This window comes from Mustela nigripes, chromosome 1, assembly GCF_022355385.1.
Source record: "Mustela nigripes isolate SB6536 chromosome 1, MUSNIG.SB6536, whole genome shotgun sequence".
NCBI lineage: Eukaryota > Metazoa > Chordata > Mammalia > Carnivora > Mustelidae > Mustela > Mustela nigripes.
The window spans coordinates 170,435,611-170,443,482 of record NC_081557.1 but is presented as its reverse complement, the minus strand read 5'-3'; the positions used below and the strand labels follow the sequence as shown (position 1 = coordinate 170,443,482).

Here is a 7,872-nt window from a genome sequence, read left to right as displayed (position 1 = left end):
TTTCTCACCCTTTGATCCTTTCTTCCCCCTTGTAGTCTCTCCGTTTCTCACATTCCTTTAATTTACATTTTGTTGCAGAATCCTGGTACAAGAGCTTTATCATGGCACCAATCAGAGAGTGACTTTTTTAAATGGTCAGTTTCTACAGAAAAGAGTAGACTCCTTACAAGATGCATCCTGCAGTTCTCTGATAGATATTTCTTTTTTCTGAATTAAAAAAAAAAAAATGGCTCTTTTGGTATTCTATGCAAATGAACGTTGACTATAAGTTAGAAACACATTCAGCTGCTTCCTCAAGCAAAGATGTCTTTTCAGTGTCAGAATTCTTGAAAGTCCTTGAATAAAAATTCACTTCCCGCTAGAGTTGTATTGATGTATTTTTAATATTGCTATTTTTCTTTTATTGTTGCATAGAGACGCATTCTAATTTTGTTTGTAGTTTATAATCAAAAGGAACCAAGGGAAAAAACTAGTAAGGGTCTATTGAAAGAGTTAAATCATTTCCCTACAGCTTTCCTAAGCGGAACTGATAGTCTTAGTCTGACTTAGAGAGCTGGAATAGAAAGGCTGCCAACATCTGTTTTGGTCAGAGACAGATAAAAGAGACTAATTCATAGTGGGAATAACCCATGTGTGGCATTCTGTATTCCATTACCCTTTTCACAAAAAAAATACGCATGATACAGATAGACAGATATATTTCTCCCTAAACTTTTCCACAGTGAAAATAAAAGAAAGGTGAAAGGCTCAAAAGAGTTATTATTGATTTATTTACTTAGAATGAAGCCAGGAGGCACAGCATGTCAACATCCCCACCATCACCAGGCAAGGTTGGGTCTCAGCCATTTGACAGAACTGGTCTTGAAATCTAAAAAATAGAAAAGTGAAAATAACTTTTCAAATGTCCATAGAAACATGGGTTATGGCTGACATAAACAACTGAAATGCAGGACTAATGTAAAAATCTCTATTTTATCTATTAGTTTCAACCTTCTTTCCAGTAAAACTAATTCAAGAACTGCTAAAATCTAGCCAAATAAGCTTATCTGAGACCCGCTTCTCTCGTTATTGGTAAAGATGTTCACAGGCAGGTAAGAGAAGTCGTAAGCTATAATGAAATAAATTCAAAGAAAAAATCAGGGCCTGGCTGTATCAGGAGATGGACACAAGCGTTGGGGGGATGTTTTGCATTTGGCAGGAATGCAGCTGTGGAGGTGGAGGAGAGAGATTTAGTTTCTTTGGTTGGTTGGTTGGTTGGTTGGTTGGTTGGTTGGTTGGCTCGCTCATTGATTTGTTGGTTGGTTGGCCTGGAATGAAGCTGGCAATTTCCTTTCTTACCTAAGAAAACACAAAAAGCTGCCAATTTCCAGGGTCATCAAGAAACTTGTTCAACTCTAAATTACTTCAGGTGAGTAGCTCAATGTTTAAACTCTACTTTCCTTTTTGACACTAATCCCTGCATGGCCAAAATGGTGTTGCATGAGTTTTAGGATATACTTTTTAAACAATGAACAGGAAAAGCCCGAGTTGAAGCCCCACAGGAGACCAACTATATGCCACAGTTTTGCCACCCAGAGCCCATGATTCTCATGAGAGGAAAAGTTCCACTTTGGCTACTCCAAAAGTGGAAGGGTAAGTGTTCTTGTTCTTCCTGAGATTTGAATTCTCTTCTCCTGCTTAAAATTAAGCAAAAGCTCTTCATGACTAATCATACTCTTGTTTTTCTATCTCTTTTCTTTCCTTTCTTCTTTGTCGTCTTTTTCACCTGCCCCTTTCTCTTCCATCATCATGGAAATTGGTCATGGTCTGGGTGGGGAATATGCCTTACACCTGAATACTAGAACACAAGCTCACTGAGGTCTAAGACTGTACAGAGAAGGTGCTCAAACATGCACTTTTAATTAAAAAGAATAAAACCAGGACCATGCCAAGGTATTATACTGAGGAAGTAGCTATGTCAGAGGGGAAGCAGCTCCTGAACAGGGAAGGTCAGGCTGATGTAGCACATTGTTTCTCCTATCTCAGAATCAAAAAACATTTGCTTATGAGCAACTGTCTTGTTAAATAACAACTGTAGTCTTTGATAGAACACAATACAAATGTTTTTATGTTTCTGAATTCTTTAAGCATCTCAGAGCCTTCATTAAGCAGAACTCAATGAAATAGCACACTACCCCCACCCTCCAAAAAAATATGGGTTTTTTGTTGTTGTTGTTTTGTTTTGTTTTGGTCATCCTGCTTTTATGAGAAAGATCTAAATTTTAAGGGACTCACAGAGACCACAGATGTAATTGATGAAAATATCTCCATGTACACCTAGGACAGTAAATATTTAGGCCAATCTCTTAAATCTTCTACAGGCAGAACATGGAATACTGAATGCCTAAAGAAAAACGTACTCAGAATTTTAATCCTGAAGCAGAACAGAGCCATGATAATGGAAGAAATGTTGCTATCTTCTCTCTGTTCTTACTAAGGCAAGAAAAACTGCTACTGCCCTTCAGAAAGATTTTCAACAAGAGAGAATATTCTTTTTTTCTTTGCATTCCAGATAATTGAATTTCTTTTTTCATCTGCCAAAGAATGTCAGTGCTCTGATCCTTCTAAGAAATCTGGGAGTAGTAGCCTGGAATTATTTATGATTTATGCCTACTGCCATAAAGGATTTGAAGCCCGTATTCAAAGAATTGATATGACCAATATGCTAGACTCTGCCCTTGACCTTTTGACCAAAGATGTGTGCTTCTTTTACTCTAACTGTGAAACAAAAGACAAAGAGTTATAGGATGATGGAATTAGAAGGGATCGTTACTACTGGAAACTGTAGATCATATGATAAAAAAACCAAGTTCCAGAAAAGTAAAATAACCTGTCCAAGGCCAAAGGGCTCATGAGTAGCAGAAGAAAGAGAAGAACCAGGTCCCCTGACTCCAAGTCTTTTCCCATTGGCCCAGATAGTCTTCCCACTGCACCCCTCTCAGGAGGATACTGCAATCAGGATTAGACAGGCCATTTTGTGAAGTCAGAATACTAGAAAACATGCTCCGAGAGTATAAAATAATAAGCCAAATTTTCCTCTAAACATCAAGTCCTACCCTCTTACTTATGCTAACCCAATGGGCACCTCAACTGGGTTACAAACTAGCATCTCAGCTACAATGTGGCCTTTCCCTTCCACTGTCCCCAGGGTTACTGTACCTGGCAAAGCCACTGATGAATGGAGTCCAAGTAGCACCTGCCTCTGAAAGCACCAGTGCCCATAATTAGGCTTCTGGATTGCTCTCCCTGGATGGTGGGCTGGGCAGTGGTGGTGGTGGAGTCCAACTCACATGTTGTGGACCAGAGCTGGTAGCATCAGGGGATACCAGACTATTAAGCTGGGAGTGGGGATGCATTCAAGAGAAGGAGGTATAATAGGTTAGTAAAATAAGGAGGGTCTGAAGCATGTGTTGGGAGTTGGAATATGGCTCCATGGATTCAAGTACTAGAGAAAAGAATTCCACGGGAATGCAGTCCAAGGAAATAACTGGATTTTTTTCTCTTTCACATGTAGTTTTTGATGAATCAGGTCCACATGTGAGGCCTGTGGGTAGGGGTATGACTTTTTTTCTTCTCTTCTGGCAAAGCTATAGTTAATTTGGGGGGGTGGGGTGATCTCAACAGCTATCTCAAGCCATTTCACTCTCACCTCACCTCTCACCCCTGACTTCACCAGGCCATAGATAGTCTTCTAGTATCTAACACAGAAGAAACTCTGGCTCTGGAAAAATAGAGTAGGAAACTGGAGTGATTGGGTGGCTCAGTTGGTTAAGCGACTGTCTTCAGCTCAGGTCATGGTCTCAGGGCCCTGGAATTGAGCTGCGCATCGGACTCCCTGCTCAGCAGAGAACCTGCTTCTCCCTCTCCCACTCTCCTGCTTGTGTTCCCTCTCTCACTCTGTCTCTCTCTCTGTCAAATAAATAAATAAAATCTTTTTAAAAAATAGAAATAAATAAATAAATAAAAAGAGTAGGAAACTCAACTTCATTTACAGACAGCAATGTGCTAGTAAAAGTTTAACGATCGGCTCAGTAGGAAAATCGTATATGTAAATACATGCATAAGTTTAATAAAAATTTACTGATAAGAATGGCTGTAATGTATAAATAAGACATTAAAGCCTCTGTATTAGAAATTCTATATAATCAGTTGATTTCTCACAGAATGCTTTCCCTGATTTTTATCTTACTGTCGTATCCTTAGCCACCTATGGTTACAATTCTCAAACAAGTATAATTCTTACATGAATATTGGTTAATATTATCATTTCTATTGAGGAGTAATAAACAATAAAAACAGATGTCAGAACAACACTTGTTCATTGATGATGTAAGCTGAGTCAGATAATAGTGTCTAAATACCCAAAGATATTTCCTCAGTTTAGAGGGCTAGCCACATGTAATGAATACCAGCAGAAAACACATGAAATTTATTATTACTTATGTTATTAATATTTTCTCCATCACAGGAGTGGGTTAACTTAGTGGGTTAAAGTCTCTGCCTTCCTCTCAGGTCATGATCCCAAGGTCCTAGGATCGAGCCCCGCATCAGGCTCCCTGCTTGGTGGGAAACCTGCTTTTCCCTGTCCCACTCCCCTTGCTTATGTTCCCTCTCTCGCTGTGTCTCTCTGTCAAATGAATAAATAAAATCTTTTTTTTTTTAATGTAGCAGAATAATTTAGAAGTGATAAGTTGGGGGGTTATTCATTACCTTTGCTTTTCATTTAACTTACATAATTCTAAGTTTATATAATTTAATTCTTAATAGTGGCTGTATTTAACAATTGACTCACAAAATGCCAACAAACTTGACAATCAGCTCTCATAAGCGGGTACACGTGGGCTCTAGCATGCCACTGAAGGGAAAAGACACTCTCCTGAAAACGAGTATCAGGAAAAAGATCACTAGTTTATAAATGTTCTTATAAAAGATCACTAGTTTAGGGGCGCCTGGGTGGCTCAGTGGATTAAAGCCTCTGCTTTCAGTTTGGTCATGATCCCAGGATCCTGGATCGAGACCCACATCGGGCTCTCTGCTCTGCAGGGAGCCTGCTTCCTCCTCTCTCTTCCTGCCTGCCTCTCTGCCTACTTGTAATCTCTGTCTGTCAAATAAATAAATAAAATCTTTAAAAAAAAAAAAAAGATCACTAGGTTATGTGTTCTTATTAAGTTATAAAGCCGTTTATTAAGAAACTGAATTTTCCAACCCTTGTCCAGTCAGTAGACTTGGCTTTTCTGGCCAAGTGTGTGTGGGGTGGGGGGTGGTTTGTATTCTCCACTTCCCCCACAGCCTGTAACCACCCCCACCAACTCTCCCACAGACACCCACCACACAGAAGGGATTCATTTAACACACCTCCTGAGATCTTCACCTTGTCCTATCCAAAATAACTCTTTCTGGAGCCAATTTTTTAGTGTGATTTATTCCAAACCTTTGATGGGGAAACTTGTACTCTTGAAGCTGTTCAGATGTGCAGCCAGTGGGGAGCTTGCGGGCCACATTGGCTCCCACAGCTACAGATGCTGCGGCCAACCCCGACGCCCAAGGACACCACGTGGATTTATAACATTCCTTGAGGGGCAGCCGATCCGTAGCCTATAAATGAACGCATTATGCTTATCCACGTACATGTTTTTCATCGGTGACAGGTATTTTTATGGATTGGAGGCTTCATTTAAATGTTACATAATCCTCCTTTAATAAATAATGTGAATATTCAATAGAATTGAAACAAGAAAGACCGCCTTTGTTTCAGCATAGCTGGTTCAAAAACAGAAGGACTCTGCACCGATTAGAGATGGATCATCAAAAAGATAAGTTACATTAGATGGTATGATCACATGTCTATCAAAGTTTACTCATAATGAAAGAAATACAAATGGTTTAAGAATTTTTGCCTCCGTATGTGGTCATCCTGAACTCTTTAGGCCTAAGAAGCTACAGAAATGCACCATTTGGTCAAATCACTAATTTGGCTTACCTAAAAGCAAAGCCAGGATGAGTTAATTAAGAATGCAAAGTTACAAAATGCTTTTTAGAGAACACTTTTTTTTTTTTAAGATTTTATTTATTTTATTTGACAGACAGAGATCACAAGTAGGCAGAGAGGCAGGCAGAGAGAGAGGAGGAAGCAGGCTCCCCGCTGAGCAGAGAGCCCGATGTGGGGCTTGATCCCAGGACCCTGGGATCATGGCCTGGGCGGAAGGCAGAGGCTTTAACCCACTGAGCCACCCAGGTGCCCCTAGAGAACACTTTTAAAAGGAAATTAAGTTGCATGACTCTGCAGGATAAGACATAAGTGAAATTCTATCCACACTGTCAGGTAGAGATTTGACTTCAACAGCATCAAGTGCGCGAGACTGAGGTCAACTAAGCACCTAATCTTAAAGAGTTTGTACCTCTAGCATTTAGCACAATGCCTGGCTAAACACTCAAAAGGAATTTCTAAAATGAATGAATGAATGAATGTCTTAATGGCCAAAGACAGTTTATTAGCGTTATTTTTTAAAGTTCCTCCTGTTCTATTGACTACAAAATATGTTCATAATTTTACTCATGGTACTAATTTTTTAAATAAACATTTTCCCTATTAATGTTATTGAAATTTACTAAATTATCGTGTTTTCAATTATGAGAGTCTACAATTCAGAAGTTATAGTATGCCTCTGTTGTGTTTTTTGTTTTTTGTTTTTTTCCCATCCAGGATTCACCTCCCTTTCTGCCTTTAAGAGCCCCCCGACTTTCTCCCGGGAAAATTGCCCCTTCTTAGGGTACACGGAGGTATCTGACCCCAGTCCATAGATGGACATTGGATCCAAACCTGGTGTGGTCAGCAGTTACTATCCAGGGGCTTTATACACAAATCTCCCATCTGTGTACCTGAGACATACTTAGGCAAGGATCTAAGTAGCTTTATTACACGGCGGTCCTGTGCTTGGTGAACTGTACATAACTATCAGTGGCATGGGAAACCTTGCTTGTCTATACAAGGCAGTGTGCTAAGCCCCATCAGGGTTACAAAGACTCATAAGACAGTCTCTACTTTCTAGAAGCATAGAGGCCGGTCGTGGAGCCAAATGCATCCCACACCAAGCACAGCATGAGAGCTAGGACAGATGGGCGAGCAAAGGGCTCTCTCGGGAGAAGCAAGAACTGATTCAATCTAGTTGACCTTCACTAAAAATGAGCATTTCTGCGCAATGTCAAAAATGGCTTGGTTTTTAACAGGTGCAATGGAAGAAGTCTCACAAGAAAAAGGAAAAACATCCATGGAAAGGTGCTGAACAGTGAAAATGTATAAGGGATGCATGAAGGGTTGGGGTTAAGAAATAAATTAGGATGGAGCCTTCATCAGATTGAGATGAGGGCTAAACACCCGGCAAAGGAGTTGGGCCTAATTCCACAGGCAATCCCAAGTTACTGCAGCTTGTAAATGAATGAGCTACAAAAACTAAGCTGAAACTGAAGAAGAAAACTCAAGCCGCAGTGTGAAGGATTTCACGAATAGGAGAAGGCGTCTTGGCAGGTGGAAAAAAGTAGGGAGGACTAGAGTTCATCCAGGTAAGGAAGTGTTAGAACCCGAAATGAGCACGCGCCAGATGGCACGGACGCAAAGAAAGATATTTTAAAGGCTTCTGCACATTGACTAAAAATACTCCTTGATGATGGAAATGAGAAGTCAAGGGAGGTGCCACCACTTCTCGATAGGGTGACTTGGGAGCTGCTAATACTGCTAATCAAGTAGAAAACTCAAGTTGAGGAACACAGTGGGACGCAGGCACATTTTGTACTTTTCAGGTGTGAGGTGTTGGTGACATAGGTAAGAGGTATTGC

At 40.2% G+C, this 7,872-nt stretch overlaps 1 long non-coding RNA gene across 1 annotated transcript in view; it reads right to left on the bottom strand.

The window, feature by feature from the left end:
- Positions 1-762: 762 nt before the first annotated feature.
- LOC132014252 (uncharacterized) overlaps positions 763-7,872 on the bottom strand; it is a 59,921-nt gene continuing 52,811 nt past the window's right edge. Inside the window, exon 3 of the long non-coding RNA XR_009403252.1 lies at positions 763-868. This is a non-coding gene — a long non-coding RNA (uncharacterized LOC132014252). The remainder of the gene's footprint in view (positions 869-7,872) is intronic.